This window comes from Chelonoidis abingdonii, chromosome 3 (genome assembly GCF_003597395.2).
Source record: "Chelonoidis abingdonii isolate Lonesome George chromosome 3, CheloAbing_2.0, whole genome shotgun sequence".
In the NCBI taxonomy this organism is placed as follows: domain Eukaryota; kingdom Metazoa; phylum Chordata; order Testudines; family Testudinidae; genus Chelonoidis; species Chelonoidis abingdonii.
The window spans coordinates 166,942,443-166,963,120 of record NC_133771.1 but is presented as its reverse complement, the minus strand read 5'-3'; the positions used below and the strand labels follow the sequence as shown (position 1 = coordinate 166,963,120).

General features: G+C 46.5%; 1 long non-coding RNA gene across 1 annotated transcript; it reads left to right on the top strand.

Moving 5' to 3' along the window:
• Positions 1-1,114: 1,114 nt before the first annotated feature.
• Positions 1,115-19,066, top strand: LOC116829246 (uncharacterized). Its single transcript, XR_004374696.2, has 3 exons — positions 1,115-1,444; positions 17,457-17,565; positions 18,991-19,066. It is a non-coding gene; the product is annotated as an uncharacterized LOC116829246 (long non-coding RNA).
• Positions 19,067-20,678: the final 1,612 nt, after the last annotated feature.

Here is a 20,678-nt window from a genome sequence, read left to right as displayed (position 1 = left end):
GGTGTGTGCACGCCCACGTGCACAGACCAAGAATGGAATGGACATGAGGAACACATCTCTCAGAACAACAGTTACAAAAGGTCGATAACTCTTTTTTCTTCCACTTCCCACTTGTCAGGGAACTTCATCCCTTCCCCTGGGGGAGGCCCTGGCCCCAGTGAGCCAGGCATGGGTCACTTCCAGCCTGGATTGCTGTACCATGTCATACCTGAAGATGATGCACATCCTCCATCTGGTACAGAGTGTGGCTGCCTGCATTCTCTGTGGCTCAGGCTGCTAGGAGCACATCAGGCCCCTGTGCTGCCATCCTGCTGCTGGCTCCCAATATCAGTTTAAGGATTTTTCTTAGTAGAAATGACGTGAAATGCAGAAAGACTCTGGCTTGATTTTGAGATCCCAAGTGGGGCCTGCAACATTGACTGGGAAAGCGAGCAAGCGTAGATCCTTGCAGTGTCATTTCAAAGCTCAGCCACTCTGAAGAGAGAAGCTGAAACAACACAGAATAAGTTCTAGAAGGGACGTAAGAGCAAGGGGTCAGGTTTTGCTCTCTCCTACACATGCCTCTCCCTGAAGTCGAGTTGCATGAGTTCTGACAGCAGAATTCAACTCAGCATGTCGTTACTGGCACTGTGAATAGGGTTGTATATGGACACAGCAATGCTTCAGAACTGAGTTAGAAAACCAGGCGTAAGAAAGGAGCTGGCTCTTGCAAGTAGGGACAATTGTCATAAATAATTTAAACAGCCTGTTCAGAAAATGTTCGCAGCTATCATTTTGGTCCTGGAGGAAAACGTGAGCAAGGCAGATAAAATGTTAAGCAGTGTTTTTACTATCTTAACAGAATCGTGCAGCTCTCATTTGCACGTGCAAATTGCAGAAAACAGATCCACATGCTTCGTCTTATAAAACCTGCCAGAAAAGGGACATTGGGAAGGGAGGGGACAAAATCCTTGTATATTACCCTTATCTGGCCCAACATGACAAGTTGTATCTTGCCCAGACTTTTGGTAGCATCATAGGAATTTTCCAGAAAAATGAAATGTCTGATCAAGGATCCTGCTTCCCAATGCCTCTAGTTTCAAAGGAAGGTTTAAAACTTCATCCTGCACCTATTGTCATTGTTTTATCCTGTTCCCGGGGGGGTGGGGAGGCGTGTTTTTTCCTGACCCCAGCTGGTGATCAGCTTATCCCTTTGAAGCATGACAGCTGATATGCCTTTTTAATTTTTGCCTAGCTAACGTAACATCAGATGCTATTCTTATTCAGACAAATGTCTAATCCATCTTTGTGTTCTCTGAGCTGGCTCTGCACAAAGGATATCTGAGCTGAAGAGAAACGGAGAACAAGCCAGACAGTGTCCCGATGCTGTGTGACTGATGTTACGGGGAATGCACAGTGGTAAATTACAGGCTTTTCCTGCTGCAGTTTCCTGTTCCTTTGGCTGGTAAGTTAATGAGGATTTGGAATAATCCCTTAATGTTTTATGTGCATGTAACAATAATTAGTGTTATGAGAAATTAGGGCTTTAAAACTGCAAAATATTGACACAGCTTGAGGAAATTATGTGTTGCTCCCCCCCCCCCAAATAAATAAAAGTGGTGTTCACCCATAATATATATCAAACAATTCCAGTTCAAATGAGGTAGGAAGTCAAAACCGTCCCCAAACCATTGTGGTTTAGGAATTTGTTCTAAATACTACCAAGGAAACATCTTGTCTAAGAAAGCAAATCATGGAATAAACCAGAATCCTTATGGAACCTTTAGGACCTTACTGTGATGTTCTTTTCAGACAGTAGCCGCAACGAAGACTAAAATAAGTACTACTTCCCAGCTCTCCCCATCCCACCTTCTCTTCCCTCCAACCTAGGGGCAATTGGTAGAATCAAAGTCCTGCACTGCACTGCAGTTGCTGAAAACTCCCAAATTTCCAGGTTTGGGATTTTAAGCAAATTCCAAGAATCTGACGAAAGCTTTCAATTAAAGTAAAAATGTTTTAATTTTATCACATTTTCATTGGAAAAAAGCCCATTTCTAGAAATTATTCTCTATTGGCACCTTGCCAGAGTTCTCAGCCCGAGAGTTATACTTGCAAATGCCAAGCTAGTACGAAGTTCTGCTCAGTACAGGATTTTGTGACGAGGACTATACAAGGCTTGTCAATGTTCATCTTAAAAAGATCAACTGAAAAAACAGAACAGGCACATTACCATGCAAAGTCACCCACTTTTCATTACAACTGAGACTAAGAATCATATTTGAATCTGTAGACTCAGAGGCAAGTTTTTTTGCATTTAGTTTTGGCTTGAAAACTCTTGAAATGTCACAAGTGTTTTGTAAACCCTCTGGAGCATTTTTTACTGGTTGTAAAATGACAAATCAAACTAATTATAGTACAAAAAAGGTCAAGAATGCTCATAAAAACTTTTAAAACCTTTTCATTCTACAGAATGATAATTTTGTTTGTTCAAAACATTTTGCCAAAATTCATATGGAAAACATCCAGTTTTTCATGGGGCGGGTGTTGGATTTTCAAGTTACTCTTTCTCTTCCTTTCCGCTTTTCCCCCACCTCCACCCTAACCACCATTCTTTCTCATTGTTTCTTTTTTTTTCTCACCTCCCCATTTTGCCACTTTAAAGGGAGCAGGAGGAGAGGAAAAACATGGAGGAAAACCCAAGAAATGAACACTGAAAATGCTGTAATTTGAGGATTCATTAAAAAAAATTAAAAGACAACTCAGGAAAAAATGGGGGGAAAGTTAAAATGTCTACTTTTGAAAAATGCCATTTTTTAATTGAAAAATACTCAAGTAATTTCAATTAGTTTTATAGAACCCCATGATTCTTTTGAGGTTCTCCTATCTCTGGCCTCTGCTTATCTTTGGCTTCTCTTCACATAAACTACAGTCTGTTTCTTCACTCCAATTTGGGAAGAATGTCAGGCATCCATCTGGCAAATTGTCTGCATAGCCTTCACCGCAGTGTGACATGCACTGAAATTAGGTTGTCTCTTTGTGACAGTGTCGAAAAGTATCTGGTTTATCTCCATCACTTCAAAGTAAAGGGGATCAAATCATGCATTGACTCACATCCAGCTAACTTAATGGGTCCATATTTGTTAGCCTCGCCTTCTGCAGGCAGTGGTAATTCTATGAATGACTTTTCATCACAGGGGCATAAACAGAAACCATGGGTAAACTGCTGGCTCTGCTGAAGTCAATGGCATAACACCCATTGACTTCAGTGGAGCCAGGATTTCACCCAAAAGGTCCACCCTACCCAAATACCAGTCAATGAGCTTCACTGTATTTGGAGATACCTGCAACATCTCTACAGTCCCTTAACCTTGTTTCCTTCTTTCCTCTTCATGAAAGAAGGGTGCTCTCTCTCTTTTTTTTAAGATTGCTGGCACTCTACAGCCTGCCAGTCAAATGAATGCTCAGTAGGGAAGCCGAGATCAATCTGCAGTTTCCATGGGGTTACTTGAGGTGCAATTTTCTCTCATGGAAGTTGTACATGGGGTGATTTACCAGCTTTCTTTACAATACACCTCAGTCCTGGTCTGCAGCATCCTTCTATTCCACTCGTGAATTAGTCTAACCCAAATGGCATCTAGTTCTGCAGTTTTGCTCATTTCTACCTTTCACACAAAGAGCTCTTTAGTTAAGGACATTTTGCTTTGGCAATGAACACTTGGAAAATAGATGGATTTATAAACATATCAGGATAACTCACTGACCTTCCTTGGCTAAACAAATCCCTCCTCTCCTTAGGGAGGCAAGGCCTGTAGGATCTGAATTGAGGCCTGCCAACAGGACCATACAGTGGAAAGGAACCTGCCTTCCCAGTAGAGATGTTTGTGCCTTCAGTGAGTTTGCTCAGAACTTGGCCAACAAACCCTGTGACTGTCCCAGGCAAATCAGGATATTCATTTACTCACTTATAAGATGCTTTTTATTTGGATGTCCAGAGAGTAGTGTCTAGTGGTTTGTACAGGAAACTAAGGATACACCTCCACAGCACGCAGCAGCCCGTTGCAGTGAGTCCCAGAGCCTGAGTCAACAGACTTGGGATTGCGGGGCTCAGGCTACCTGCTAAAAACAGCCATGTAGAAGTTGTGGTTTAGGCTGGAGCTCAGGCTCACTTCATGGGCTTCAGAGCCTGAGCTCCAGCCCAAGCCATTTTTAGCACAGTAGCCTAAACCCGGCAAGTCTGTGTCTGTTGACCTGGGCTCTGAGATTCACTGCCACTCGCTGTGTAGACGTACCCTTAAAGTTCCAATCCCGGCTCAGGCACTGACTTACTGTGTGATTTAAGGCCAGTCACTTATACTGTGTGCCTCAGCTTCTACAGCTGTGCAATACGATTGACAATACCCAACTGCAAGGAATTAATCCATGTTTGTAAAGTACTGCATAGGCCTAAATTGCTGTGCTATTTCAGCCATACATGTTAAACCTGCCTCTGCTCAGCTGATGTACCCAGCATTCCAAAGGCATCCCAAACAAACACACACAAATCTCTTCCCTTCCTAGGGCAGATGGGGCAGGGGTCATGAAGGAAGGGAGAGGAACAAATTTAAACCAGACCACGCCCCCCATCTTTATCCTTCAGGGCTCTGGTTCCAGAGGAAGCTGGGCTCAGGAGGCGGGTAGCCAATGTCTTTTACAATATGAAATACTCTTTATTTAGCTTCTGTTTGTGCCCAAACTCAACCCAACATCCTGTTGGCCGCCTTAACCACAGCTGAGGTGTGTGCCTGGGAGTATTAGGGATTTCTCTGCATCAATTCCCCAATCTCTTTGTTACTCAGTATGCTGCAGTACGTGGCCCTTTCATTTACCATAGACGGTAGCTGCTCACACTTTCTCTGAGCTCCTTATTCAAAATTGTTCTATTTTTAAAAATTGGCAGACACGAGGTCACCTAGTTCAAAGAGCATCCTGGGTGTCAGGGTTTGCCTAAGCACTGAAGATAGGAGCCTGTGTGCTGGGGTCTGGCCCTTTCCAGACCATTCTAATGCTGTCTGAATAGAGAGGAAAGATGCTGAGAACTCTCCTAGAGCCTAATTCTGCCTCTAGATATGTGCACATAACCCCCCTTGGAGTCCATTTTACCTGTGGTTAGTTGCATTCGTAATTAGCTGTTGAGGACAGTTTTGTTCTATGTTAGTTGGGTGCAGTTGCTGTTGAAGTCAGTGGAAGTCATGAGCGTGTAATCAAAGGCAGAATATGGCACTCGGAATGAGAAAAATTTCACCTTTAAACTCTTCCCCCCTGAATCCCCCATCTCCTATGTTCTGAGAACAGCTTTTCTGTCTGTGATGTTACAGATTCCTCTCAAACAAAAGCTTATACTCAAATATATTTGTTAGTCTCTAAGGTGCCACAATTACTCCTGTTCTTTTTCACTCAAAGATGGAATCACATTATTTTGCATTCGGAGAGCACCCATCACCAGATCATCTCAAAGCGCTTTGTGTTGATCAAAGCCATGTGAGAGTAGGGTGACCATATTTTCCTATGCTGAATACAGAACACCTGGTAAAATTACTTGTATTCAAGTGAATTCAACAGCAATCAGTCAGAACTATGCAGTACAAACATTCAAATTAACATCAAGTTGACTGAGCCCCTGTTAAAAAGAAATACTGTGTAGCTGAATTCTTTTTATTTACCTTCTTATCTTTAAGGCTTTAGGGTTCACACGGGGAGGGGTCACACATACCCCTACCTCCCCGCATGGGAAGAGGTGACACACACGCTTCCATACACCAATCTCATGTGGTGGGGGTTGTTATAAGGTAGAAGTCCCAAATCTGAACCTTAGCGTCCAAAATCTGGGTACCTGCAAGAATTCCTCTAAACTTAATTACCAGCTTAGATGTGAGAGGCTGCCACCAATCAAATTCTGAGTGTTTGATGAACTCTGGTCTCCCCAAAACCTTCCCTGGGGACCCCCAAGACCCAGACCCCCTGGATCTTAACACAGGGAAAGTAAACTCTTCCCTTCACTAGGGCCACTCCTAGGCTTCCCCTCCCTCTTCCCCAGAGGCAGTACAGATCCACTCTCCGTAAATCTAACACAAAGAGATTTCCCCCTTCCTTCGTTCCTCAGCCTTAACCAGAGGGAAAAAAAAGTAATCAGGTCTTAAAAAGAAAGCTTTTAATAAAAAGAAAGAAAAGACATAAAAATGGTCTCTGTAATCAAGGTGACAATATTACAGGGTTATTTGCTTATAAAAAAATGAATAAACAGCCTTATTCAGAAAAAAATACAATTTAAACATTTCCAGCAAACTACACACGTGGAAATACAAAAACAATGTAAAAACCTATATTGTTTTTCTATCTGTACTTACAACTTGGAAACAGAAGATTAGAGAGCCTGTAGAGATGTGTGATCACCCTCAGAGCCTAGAGAGCAACTGACCCAGAACAAAGGACCCACACCCAAAAACTTCCCTCCCTTGAGATTTGAAAATATCTTGTTTCCTGATTGGTCCTCTGGTCAGGTGTTGTTTGTTACCCCTTTGCTGGTGAAAGAGACATTAACCCTTAGCTATCTGTTTATGACAGGGGTGACCAACCGACCTGACCCTCCCTCCCTGTCTGGTGCTCTCTGCCCTCCATGCTGGGCTGGGCCCCGGGGATGGACCTGCCTCTCCTGGTACCTGGTGCCGCATCTTCCCAAGGCAACACGTGGGTGGGGGGGAGGTCACATAGGGTCACACACATCCCCCCCGATTTCTGCCAGGGTTCACACCAGAATGTGGCCAGCAGCAGCCTTTTGGCACTTCGTGGGAGGGAAGAGACGGGAGCTGCTTCCAGCCACAAGGGAGAATGGGGAGGGAAGAAATCATCTGGCCCATGTCTTTGCAAAGTTTATTGCTTCTCCCTCCCCCACCAGTGTGGCTGGAAGCAGCTTGTTCCTTCCCACCCACACAGTACTGAAAGGCAGCTAACACCTGCAGGCCGCTGCCCGTCACCGACATAAGCCAGCCACCTCCGACTACAGCACAGAGAGGAAGAGGTTAAGCCCTCAGGATGCATTATGCACCAAGGCCCAATGAACTGGTCCAGAGAGGTGGCTCAGCAGGGGAGGGTACCTAGGGGACAGAGCAGCCCTACACTACATGGGGACAGGACCCAGGGTGGGGCAGGGGAGGGACAGTGAAAAGAGTGCTAAGCCCCTGCCTGGGGGGGGGGGGGGCTGCTGTGGAGCCTGCAGGGTTGGGGCAAGAACAGGCTGGAAATTGCTCCCACTCCAGAGCTTAGCTGAGAGGTGGAGAGCTGTGCGGGGCTTTGACAGGTGCAGCACTGAGCTCCTCCTGGTCAGCATCTCAGGGGCTTTCCTGGGGCGTTGTCCCAGCGAGAGGTTGGAGGGAAGGAAGAAGCCAGCCTGCCAACCAGGCTGTCGGTGAGCTGAGTGCTCCAACCATGGGCTGGGAGTGAGATATGCCCTGCTGGGGGGGATATGGAGGAGCAGTGGAGCTGCGGGTGGGGAGGATGAAGGGGCAAAGCAGGGAGGGGACAGTGAGAGGGGGAGTACGTAAAGGGCCACTGTGTGGACAGCTAAGGCAACACGTAACTGGCCGCTGCCTGCACCCACCAGCCACCGCAGCGCACAGCCAGCACCGTCCAGAAACAAGACGGAAGGTGGGCCCTGCTGGCTAAGAGCCAGCACACAGTGGGGGCTGTGCTGATGGACCAGCAGGGGGAGCAGCAGGCCCCACGCGCTGCATCTTGGCCCCACGCGCTGCATCTTTGCCCCTCCACCAGCCTTACACCCCCCCCCATCGCTGGCGACTGGACCCCCCGCCCACTCACTGCTGGTGGGCAGGCAGCTGGTGAGCAGGAATCCAGCCAGCAGCAGGACCCATCAGTACCCATGAGGAGTGAGACAGAAAATACGGGACAATTTTCTCGTTTTTAAGAAGAAGTCGGAATGCCTGCAAGAGGGCTTAAATACGGGACTGTCCCTTTAAAAGTGGGACGTCTGGTCACCCTATATGAAACAGCAATAGGGGCTGATTTATAAGCATTTAACAGAGTAGAAAAGTGTGGCCCAGGGACATTAAGGGCCTGGGACACCCAGTGAAGTAAATAGGAGCTGGGGGTGCTCAGCTCCTTTCAAACTTGGGCGTCAAGGGCCAGATTTTGAAAGGCATTGAGATACCTAAAGATGTAGCTAGGCACCTGGTGAGATTTTCAGAAGCCTTTGAGTGCCTAATTCCCATTGATATCAAAATCCCACTTTTGCATCTTTAGGCACCTAAATACCTTTAAAAAAAAACCCTGTACCTAAGTGGCTTTCCTGAGATCATACACCGAGTCAGTGGCAGTCAGGAAAGGAGCTCTGAAGTTCTTGAAGTGACAGATATTGCAGCCCCATGAAGTATCTTTGGGAACCATGTGGTATTTTCATTGAAAGCATGAAAAGCCATTATATTGGCTGGGCCAACAGTATGAGCTGTGGAATATTCATAGCCCTTTGTATCAATATAGGTGGTGTGTATGGTGGGGTTTCCTGCAGAATCTGGAATCACTAGGGGCTGATTAATGCAAATTCCTTCACATCTGTTAGGCAAGAACTCGGCCTTTTAAAGCTTTGCCCGGAAGAGAGGGCCATTGGCTGGTGATTACCTGTCACAGAAGGCCAAAGATCTAAGTCCCAAACTGTGTTAAACATTTGGACTGTCCCAAAGTGGTTCTGGTTCTTGATCTGAAACCTGCCATGAATTGGTAACCTGGAGAGCAAACCCAGTTGAGAGGATTGAAAGACTGACACTGCCCAGAGCCCTGTTTGGAGTCAAGGGGGTGACCTCTGCTAAGCTTTTAGCATGTATCTAAGTTCCTTTATTGTTTTCTTTGTAACACTTGCCCTTAGAATAAATGTTTCATGCTTTGTGAAGGCTGGTTGGTAACTGATGTAGCCTGGAGAAGGAGTTAACCGCATGTGTTGGACACTGGTCAGCCTGCTGGAGCAATCACAGTGAGATACAAAGGAACTGCAAGCCTAAAACCATGGTCTGGAGGGATGGGGATGCAGGTCTCCAGCTAAGAGAGGTGACAGCTGGGAGCCTGAAACCTTATGTGGGTGCCCTCAAGGAAGACCAAGGCAGAGGGGAGTTCAAAGGTGCAGTTAACCCTGAAACTGTGATTCTTGGCTCCCAAACCCACGTTCAATTCCCTTGGCTATTTTCCCTCTCCATGTAGTCCAGAGGTGAGCAAACTACGGCCTGCAGGCCAAATCCGGCCGTGAGACCTTCCTGCCCGGCTCCTGTCCCGGGAGGCTCGCCCCCGGTCCCTCCCCTGCAGCTTCAGCTCGCTCCCTCTGCCAGCACAATGCTCTGGGTAGTGGGGCTGCAAGCTCCTGGGGCAGCACAGCTGCAGAGCCTGGCCTGACCCAGTGCTCTATGCTGCATGGTGGTGTGGCTGCCTGTCCAGGTGCTCTGGGCAGCACGGCTCTAGCGCCGCCAGCCACTGGTGCTGCAGGCAGCACGGTAAGGGGGCAGGGAGCAGGGGGGATTGGATAGAGGGCAGGGGAGTTTAGTGTGGTCAGGGGGTGGGGGGGATAGGGGTTGGGGGCAGTCAGAGGGTGGGGAACATGGGGGTGGGGTCCTGGGGGAGCAGTCAGGAAGGAGGGAGTGATTGGATGAGGCGGCAGGTGGCAGTCAGAAATGAGAGGAGAGGTTGGATGGGGCAGTGGGGGGCTGTCAGGGGACAGGAAGCAGGGGAAGATGGATGGGGCAGGAGTCCCGGGGGGGGCTGTCAGGGGGTGAGAAGCAGGGGGAAAGAAGTCAGAGAGGGGGTATTAGCTGGCCCATGCCTGACTGTTTGGGGCAGCACAGCTTCTCCTTACAGGCCCTCCAGCCAAAAAGTTTGCCTGCCCCATGTCTAGTCCATCATCCTAGGTGGAGCGGTTACTGACAAAGAGGACAATACATTATAATATCTAGCTCTTAGTGTAGTATTTTTCCTTAGTAGTTCTCAAAGCACTTTACAAAGAGGTCAGTAATATTATCCCCATCTTACAGATGAAGACACTGAGACAAGAGTGGCACAGTAGCTTCCCTAGGTCACTCAGTTGATCAGTGGCAGATCTGGGAATAGAACTCTGGTTGCCTGAGTCCCAGCTCTCTCCATTAGGAAACACTGCCTTTAATACAAAAATAAAAGCAGAGATAGCAGCAGTGACCATGTTGTCATCCCCAGTCAGAAAGTAATTCTGGAAAAGTTGCCTTTAACTCTCACTGTATTTCATGTGGCAGGTTTGACTGTTCAGGCTGCAGAACTCACCTACAGGGAGGAGAGCACAGAGTATCTTTTAATTAACAAGATTTTTTTTAAATTGCTATTTACATGTTCCGCTCTTTGCCCTTTTTCAGCTGCAGGGTGATGTTCTATTTTAATGGCCTGGGCAGAGACTTGAGGCATGAGACTGCAGCCAACTCAAACAGGAATCCCTCCATCCTGAACAGAGAGTTGACTGATAATTGCTATCTTCCTGAGCCTTTAAAGATCTGCTCTTCCAAAGACACTATCTTATCTGAAAGCCTCTGGCTTCCCACATGAGGGTATAAACATCTCTCTGAGGCAAGGGAACCCTTTGACATTAGGAAAGTACAATTCAGAATAAGCCTAAGAGGCTTTTATGTCTAATCTTGCTAAATATTCAGAGGCCATGAATGTCTTTTTATCCCAGGTTGTTGGGGGGTTGTTTCGGTTTTTATGTGGGACCACACTGTGCTTGGTGTTTTACAGCATCTCTGATGGGTTTTTTTAGCCAAGCTGCCAGCACTGTACTTGTTTGGTCAGTACTTGTGTATTTATCCAGAATCTTCAGCACATAAAACCAGCACTGTGTTAGCACGGCTTCCATGCAGCCAATTCTGCTAATATCTTAATGCTCTGACTAATGTGACTTCAGTGTAAATGTTTTCTGATTCTAATGTCACACGTTGCTCAGGAGCAAATTTTGATGGCTTCCTTTGCTGGCAGAGGATGTTTTGTTAATTCACTGTCTTTCCTATTGTATTTTTTTAATAGGTGGCAAAGTTTTTATTCTTTTTCCGTAGGGCTCAAGGATCCGGTCAATTAACAGAAAATTAAAAGCCTGTTGCATGTTTGTACAAACAGGTAATTTATTCATGTGACAGCTGAGGCCAAGGTTCTATGCTTGCCTCCCTCCAGCATTGGAAATCTCCTATTCCAGTGTGTTGCTGGAGTCCATTATGGGCTCCTCTGGATCCCTTTTATTTGTTCCCTGTTTTACATCCCTTCCAAACCCTCACGACCTTGTGTCACAACCACTCTCCTGAATGGGGCTGCATTCAAAGTCTGGCACAGATATTTCTTCACTGGCCTCAGAAGCTGCTGCTGTGCAGAATGATATGAGGCACTCACGTAACATGAGGAGCTGCCTGCATTCCTTCTGCAAAACTCCAGTCTGGTGGTTTGGGAGAATATTGGGAAGGAGTCTCGTCCGCCAAAAGACAGTACAGAGCCTTGTCAGAAGCCTATCAAGCATATCAGTGGGAACCATTTAGAGATAAGACAAAGAAATTCCAGCATGAGATTTACCAGAATGAGAGAGGTGACTATCAGAGGTGAAAAGTATGAAGTTGTTGTAGCCCTATAGGTCCCAGGATGTTAGAGAGACAAGGTGGGTGAGGTAATATCTTTTATCAGACCCACTTCTGTTGGTGAGAGGGACAAGCTTTCAAGCTTACACAGAGGTGATAAGTATCAGCAAAGGCTTTATTCCAAGCCAGTCATGACTTCAATTCACCTATCTTCACAGGGAGGAAGCCTGCAAGTTCTTCAGTTTCCTATAACAATCAGAGGTAACTGCCAGATTGGATGTTTCCCTTCTTGTATTCCAGATGCACCTCAGGTGTTTTCAGTCCTTTCTGAGGCCAGGTCTACACTGCGACTTTAAATCGGTTTAATGGCCGATATACCGATTTAATGCTGTATCCGTTCACACGACGTCGTCATTAATATCGAGTTAAACGGCTCCTTAAATCGATTTCGGAACTCCTCCCAAACGAGAGAGTAGCGCAAATTCGATAGTGATAAACTGGATTAGGGTTCGTGTGGGCAGAAATCGACGTATTGGCCTCCGGCGGCATCCCAGAGTGCAGCACTGACGCTGCTGACAGCAATCTGAACTTGGATGCAGCGGGCAGGTAAACGGAAAAGCCCCGCGAACTTTTGAATACATTCCTGCTTGCCCAGCGTGGAGCTCTGATCAGCACGGCTGGCGATGCAGTCTGAAATCGAAAAAGAGCTCCAGCATAGACCATACGGGAGATACTAGGTTGATCGCTGTATGGGGAGACAAATCTGTTGTATCCAGCTCCGTACAGAACACGAAAATGCCAAAGCGTTTGAATAAAAACTCCAGGATACACAGCACTGCGTGACAAGCGTAACGGGAAGCCAGGACAATGGACGCTCATGAAGGGAGGAGGGGGTAACTGAGAACTCCAGCTACCACAGTCACAGCAGTCTCTGAAATTATTTGCATTCTTGGCTGAGCTCCCAATGTCTGTAGGAACAACACAGTGTCTGGCGTGGTTCAGGGAACAGCTCCTCAGTTTATTTCCCCCCCACCACGTGAAAAAAAAGGGGAAATTGCTGTGCGATGGCGTTTGCTCAATGCACTCCGCGAAAAAAGCGCCAAAGGGTGTCTGCTGCCTTCACAAAGGAAGGGGTGAGGCTGTACCCAGCACCACCCGGGGCAATGTTTTCTGCCCCATCAGGCACTGTCCTCTCAACACGGAAGTGGGAACTATGGGATAGCTGAGGAATAGCTACCCACGGTGCACTGCTCCTGAAATCGATGGTAGCTTTGGACCATGGACGCAAACAATCGATTTCAGGATCCCACTGTGGATGCGCTAAACCGATTTTATTAGATCTGTTTTGTAATATCGGTTTAAGCTAATTCGTGCAGTGTAGACGTACCCTAAGGGAGGATTTCTCTATGGGATCCATCCCTTGTCTTTAGGCCTCTCTTATTTATTCAAGCCACATATATTCAGCAACCAGAATTAACCCTCCATTTTCAAATGTTTGCTGATACCAGCTTCCAACAGGCTGATTTTTGCTGTTTGGGGGAATGCACTGAAGATGCACATGGACAAAGTCTGTTAGGAGAGTTCACCTAATCATTAAGTTGGAATATATGCTATTTGCACTGTGCTGTCCATGGGTCCAGCACTTTCCTATATAATCACTGTCCCTCCAATTAGGATAAATGGCTGTTTCTGTTTCATTACTGTCGTGTGCTATTAAAGTGCCATTTATGTCTCATGCTGCTGACCACGTATCTGCACATTCCTCTTCTCCTAGAGTTGTATCTAATTTCAGAAGCCTAGCAGAGAAGCTGGTTTACCAGGCCAGGTGTTACTAGCATCTTGTGGGCAAAATATTTTCTGGGCAGCTAGTTTTCCTGAACTGCATGTGATGCACTGATAGTGAGAAAGACCCATTTCCTAATGTCCTAGAGGGTGAGATTTCTGAAGGCATTAGAATGATGGAAGTGATTTAAAGTAAATGCAGATGAGCTGCTTTTAGGAAACGCATTTCCTGCTGCTACCGTGGAAGTGCATGCATGGCTGTTGTAAGGAAAACCCAGGGAGTGCAGCCTATGTGTGCCAGTCCCGGCTGCTTTTGTACACTAGTCAAAGTGATGATTTCTCTGCCCTCCTCCATCCCTCCCACCCAGCTATGGAACCAAATCCATACGAAATGCCCCTTTCCAGAAGGACATGCCATGTGCTAGTCAGCCATGCAGTGGTGCCGGAATGGGAGGCCAAGGCCCTCCCACTTTTTGCCATGGTGGAATCTGCCCCCCTTTCCCCCTCCTGGCTCCACTCCCCATCCAGGCCATCAGCTGGCGGAGCCTGGCTGGGGAGCCCTGACAGTTGTGGCCCCTCCACCTGCCCGTGGTGCAGGGGGCACTGAGAGCAGCTCCCAGCCTGTGTCCCTGCCCCATGGGTCCTCCGCCAGGCAAGTGGAAGGTCCGCGCCATGGCTCCTTATAGCTGCCTGCGTGGTTCTTGCCATGGGTGGTTGGGGTAAGAGCCACTGTGCGCGCAGCTGTGGGGAGCCTGGGTCCCTCCACCTGCCCTGGGTCCCAGCCCCCGCACTTTTGGCCAGGCTCTGCTGCCCCTGCAGCCATGTGCACCAGGCATTCTATTTTCCACACGCTCCACCCAATGATCTGTGCTGTTGGACACTCTCGTGCTATAAACATGGTGTTGCAAGGGCAGGATTCTGGAGCACATCAGGAAAACTATGACTCAGCAAAAACAGATGCTCTCTGGGGAAGGGGTGGGGACACCAGACAGGCCAAAATGCTGCAGCCAGAGAAGGGAGATTTAAGACTGGTGAGTCACCCGAGTGGTCCCAGTGCTTTTCCAACAGCATCCTCCCTTGGATGTGGTGTCCTAGGCAGCTGCCTAACTTATTTTGCACCTAAAATCACATCTGCAGAAGAAGCCATTGTGGTCATCCTTTATGCTGTGGGCCAAAGTCTACCAGCCTGAGCTGTCAAGGACTGAGGCCCAACTGGTCCACCCCACTAGGAGCTAGCATTACACAGAACTTTTCAAGAAGCGTTAAGAGTTTGGAAAACAAAGTTTGTACTTTTGCTGTAAAATGGAACTGCTCAGAATGAAATGAGAATTGGATTTGTTTGACTGAGGGTCTGGCTGAACTCCTGATTAATCTTTCCATTGATTTCAGTAGGAGTTGGGTCAGATCCCATTCAGATTATTGTTTAAAAGAAGCTGTTAGTCCCCTGTGCCTGATTCTCTTCTCTCTCAACACAACATGTGCCAGTCTGTCTCCCAAACAATCTCCTGGCAGCTCTCCCTGCTTCCTACACATCTAGGTATTTCTATAGCCCTCATCACTACAATATCTGTGCACCTCTCAAGTATTGGGAAACAGATATCACAATAAGCATCTCTCTCCTTTCCCAGCCTGTAAGAGAAATAGGCACAGTTAGTTTGTAGGGTCTGTATGTGTGAGTGTGAGTGTGAGTGTGTGTGTGTGTGGCTGTGTGAAGACATGGAGATGACTCTAAGTCAGAGAAATGAGTTTTGCGTTTAGCACTGCAAGGGGTCAGTTCTGTGGTCACACTGATCTCTTGCAGGAGTTCTACAAACAACCTAAATAGACCCTCTATATTGCTTTTCATTTTCCCAGCACTGTACTAATTGAAGCATCCGCACTATCCGCAGTCACAAAGGAACAATTTCCACAGGCCTCTTAGGAAACTTCCCAACCTGGCAGCTCTGGTCAGCACCGTTGACTGTCCGGTTGGCAGTGCTGCGCAGTGGTGCTGGCAGGCTCCCTGTTAGCCTCCGTGCTGCGCGGCTCCTAGGAAGCAGCCAGCATGTGCCCCCTCTGGCTCCGGCATGTAGGGGCAGCTGGGGGCTCTGCACACTGCCCCCACCTCAAGCACCACCCACGCAGCTCCCATTGGCTGGGAACCGTGGTTTGGCGTGACTTTCTTGGTGAGCTGACAAATCATAGCCTAATAGAGCTTGCTAGTGCATAGGAAACATCCACTTCTTCTCTGCAGTGACTAGAAGAAGGTGGCAATGGTTTCAGAGGAGAGCTCATTCTGGAAATCCATCTGGGGACTTGTAGTAGCACTTCACCAAAGGGTTTTGTTGGGGGGGATCTCTGGACTGAACATGAATTACAAGTCAATGCATTAACGCCCACCACTTCTTCAGAGTCTCCAGATGTAATCAGATTGCATATTGTTCTGGCAAGGCAAGGCATGAATCATAAATTGCACTAATTTATTTCTGGTGATCAGGGGCTAGGCGGTGAGAAGGGAAGCAGTCATGAATTGCTGACAGACTTACTTTCTGGAGACTTCATGAGAAGGGAAATAAAGATACTAAACAGATGAATCAGAAATGTTCTGATAAGGAAAGGAGTATTGCACTTTCTGTCCTCTGGCATCTAAGCAGAGGCAAAGCCTAAATACTTGGGAATCAAAGTTTTTAACTCACCAGACACTACCTTGTCGACTGGATTTGTTTCTAGCATGTGTATTATTAGAGAGAAAATAAATTATTTTAAATGGGAGATCATTCTTCCCATTCTCCACTAAGGCACTGGCTGCATTGCAGGCTGTTTTGCAGCCATCTAGACCAGTGTTTCTCAATTGGTCACAAAAGGAAATTGGGGGCGGGGGCATCTGAGGCATTGAAAATGTTATTACAATCTAAAGCAAAGATGACCTTGCTCCCCCACTCCCCACACACCCTTGTCATTCAAGGCCAATTAGCTTCTGTCAGCATCTCAAAAAACCCACACAAATCCATTATCTAGGCTTATTGTTATCATTGATGTATTTTTTTACTCTTTTACAGTAAATGAAAGGGGGGCGTCACAAAATGTTTGTGACTTAGAATAAAGGGTCACTAACCTGCAAAGACTGAAGAAATTGATCTAGACAGCTATCGAGTCTCTATTGCAGAGAAGCCTGAATCAAGCACATAGGTGCAAAAACTCCCAAGGTTTGTGGTGGTTCAAAGTTCTAGTGTAAATACTAAGACTCGGGGCACATCTCCAGCCTTATTTTAAGCCAGAATAAAACCAAGTGTTGCTGTTCACAGGTTGTGCTGCATGCACTCTGCTGTCTTCACTGTGACTGATATTCCTGTGGCAGAGCAAAGCTTACAGCAGAGCTAGGAGTTAGATGCAAGACTCTATGCCCTAGCATCTTTTTTCCAAAGGGTTGCCCAATTTTAGTGTGTTGGCCAATCAAACATGGTCATCAGGTCCCATTAGTTTATATATCTTGGAGCTCGAAAGGGGAGGGACCCAGCCAAAGGTTCCTGGGTTCAAACAAGATGTGCTACCTTGTCATGCCAGTGACAGAACGTCAGCAGGAGGGAGGAGAACTCCAACAGGAGTCTAAGAGCCTCAGGAGGGTCACAGAGAAAGAGAAGCTGCTTCTCCAGCACATGGAGTTGAGCTCACACCTCTCCAGCCACACTCCTCCCCATCTCCTTGTTGCAGAATCATGGAGGAAAATGAGGAAGCCAAAGTTTGGAGAGTCGCATTTTCTTGAATGAAGAACTTGGTGAATTCTGAGCTTGGCTGAGAACAAAAACAAACCACAACCATGTCAGAGCAAGAACATCCCTGTACGAGGCCAGAAAGTGCAATCTTTGTACACAAGAACTGTAGCTGGGCTCTGAATAAAACCGAGGGGTCTTCAGCAAGGCTCCTCCTCACCACTGTCTCTAATGCATATTGAGTACGGGCCTGTGGAGGGCCTACCTTGGAGCACCGGAGGTGCTGCCCCACCCAGAAAAAATTAAAATAAAATCAGAGTCAAATAAATCCACCTTCAATGCAGCCTTAGATGCTATTCACAGCTGTCTGTTCTAACCAAATACCTCTTCTGTGAAGGATCCAGGTGGACGGAAGGGCCCCAAATGCTTCAGCAAGGCCTCTGTGATGCAGCACTGAGGGGTACTTCCCTAGCGGCCCTGAGGGCCTGAGCACATGGAGAGCTAAGGTAAGTTACAGGGCCCTACCTAAACTGTAGACTTAGACTACAGGGGGACTAATTTAGCTTATCCACAAATGGCAATGGCTGCTGCTTAATCAGGCCAACGTTCATTGCATTGCTTGAATGCTTCCCAAAGTAGTTAGTGGTGTTTGACCCTAAACTGTGGGCTACTGGTTGATTAGAGAAGAATAAGGACTAAAGAAAATGGAAATGTGGCCAGTGTCCCTTTTAGACTTGAGTTTTTATACAATCCAGTAGTTTGTTGTTTAAAATCTCTAAACTTTTAAGTGGCTTCCCCTTACCCAGTACAGACACTTTATCAGCATAACAGGCTATCCCTAGGGTGTGTCAGTTAAAGGGATTGTGGTGCATTCCTCAGGTGCCATAGGATCTACACTAAAGCGTGGTAGAAAAATTATAATACCCTGGCTGCTGGCTGGTTTGTTGTTCTTCCTTGAACCTATTATTACTACACAATCTAACTGCAGCCCCAGCATCTACATGGCAGTTTTTAGGACCACAGTCTATCAGGATAATCTCTTGAATTTATTCTACCATGATGTGGTCATACAAAGAAAGAACCAAACTGTTTTAACCATGAACTTTACAGTGCTGCACCATCAACAAAACGCAGTTTGATCCCACACCACCCATACAGCTGGTAACAAACCCATCCTCTAACACAGTAAAAATGTCTGTATAGCCAGGCCCTCACTCATTATGCAGTACAATGCAGTCAGGGGGCAGAAAGACAGGCCTGTTGTTTGTACACTGAAATGGCTGACTCCACCCCTAATTGCCTACCTCGCATGGAGATTCTAGTGGCTTATTGGAGCTGTTTTCCGGTCGCCAACTGAACACGGAATAAACACAGATCTCTATCCCCTAGTCTGAAGGGTAGCCTGTTCGTTCCCCACATGTTCTTCTGGCTGCACACATGTCCTGGTGAGGAAATACAGTCATACTGCCAAGTCTTCTCAATATTGTAAAATTCCCAAACCCAGTCTGTCTGAAAATAGATGGTGGCTGTGAGCAAATTCCTGTTTTTTTAACAGCTCTCTGATGTGTGTGTGTTGGTGTATGAATGAAGTTGTAGATTTTTTTTTTTAAGTATCAAGAAGGCGCATATGTATATACTCGAACAAGAATATTATGAATGAGCCTCTTCAGAGACAAACACTGATGAAAAGGACACTGTTAGTACAACTGACCACAGAAATATGAGAAAATACTCTGACAGGAAAACACAGGGGGAGCTGTTTCCTATTGACCAGTATTATTTTCTTTTTATGTTGCTGGTAAATAGGAAAGATTTTCCAGTTTTAGCAGAACACTGAAATAGGTAGTGTTTGTCTTGGGTGAATGTTCTTCTGAATGTGAACTTGAGTGATGGTGAAATCTGCTATAAGTGAAGCACTTGTATCTCATCAGGGCTGGCTTTATTAACTGCGGTGCCCGATTCAAATACTCCGCGGTGGTCTGGGGCTTTGGTGACACTTCAGAGGCAGGGAGTCCACTCCGGGTCTTCCATGGTACCAAAGGACCCCACGCTACCAAAATGCCGCCGAAGACCCCCAGAGCGGACTGTCACCAGGTGAGTTAAAAAAAAATAAAATTAAAAAGGCGCAGGGCCCTGGCACAATTGTGACGTGCCTATCTTTATTCTACATGTGAGTGCACGTGTGCATCATGTGCCTGAGTCTAAAAGTTTCTCCAAGCAGTGTCCGTTGACTTGTACATGTGCGGTATCTCCCCTCCTGCTCCCAACTGAGGGCATAAGGGGCGATACAGGTCAACACCTCTCCAGTTCCCTCTTACTGTAATCATGTCTGAAGCAGAGGGGAAGGAGAGCGCATGGTGGAATGCAGATAGGGACCACACATCTTGAAGAACCTCCAGTCTCAGTAAGTAATCTCCTCTTCTTCTTTGAATGCTGGTGCCTATGTGAATTCCACATATGGGTGACTTGTGAGCAGTGATTGGTGTGGAGGTGGGTGTGAGAAGGCTGGTGGCAGAGCCGTTTGTAATACAGCCCTTCTTATTCCTGCATCTGCATCTGTTCCTTGAGTCAGGGCATACTGTGCAGTAAATGTGTAGAAAGATCGCCAAGTTGCAGCTTTGCAAATGTCCTGCAATTGGACATCCAATAAGGATGCCGTGGAGGTTGCTTGCGCTCCTGTGGAGAGAGCTGGAACACTCCCAGCAGGGGGATGTCTGCTATCCTATAGCATTCTAATATGCATCCTGAAACTTGCATAGAAATTCTCTGTGAGGATATGGATTGGCCTCTTGATCTTTCTGCTATGGTGACAAAGAGACTCAGAAACTTTGTAATGGGCTTGCTTCTCTGCAGGTAGAATGCCAGGGTGTATCTAATGTCAAGGTAGTGCAGTTTCTTGTCCTCAGAAGAGGCATGAGGTTTTTGAAAAAATACAGGTAAGGGAATGTCATAAATAGATAGCTAAGGGTTAATGTTTCTTTTACCTGTAAAGGGTTAACAAAGGGAACCAAACACCTGACCAGAGGACCAATCAGGAAACTGGATTTTTCAAAGTCAGGGAGGGGATTTTTTGGGGTCTGAGTCTTTTTTCTGTCTCTCAGCTATGAGAAGGTCTTTCTATCTTCTAATCTTCTGTTTCCAACTTGTAAGTACAGGTAGAAAAACAATATAGGCTTTTATGTTTGGGTGTTTATGTGTGTACTTTCTGGAATGTTTCAAATTGGATATCTTTTTGAATCAGACTGTTTATTCTATTTTCTTATAAGCAATAGCCCTGTATTGTCACTTGATGCAGAGTTTATATTCTTATGTCTTTTCTTCTTTTATATAAGTTTTCTTTTTAAGACTTGTTGGAGTCTCTCCTGGGGAGGGTAAGCTCTGCAGCACCAGGGATTTGTGGAGGGGGAAAGAGAGAGAGAATCATTTCTGTTCCTTTTTTGGAAATGGGAGTTTTGGGTTGTCTCTTTGTGGAATAGAGGAGACATGCTTCTTGGTATTGTGATGTAAAGAGATTGCATCAATACTATCAGGTTAGCCCAGAGAGGAAAGTCTGGGTGGGAGAGAGAGGGGGAAGGGAAGTGGGTTATTCCCCTTGCTGGTAAGACTCAGAGCTTCTGGG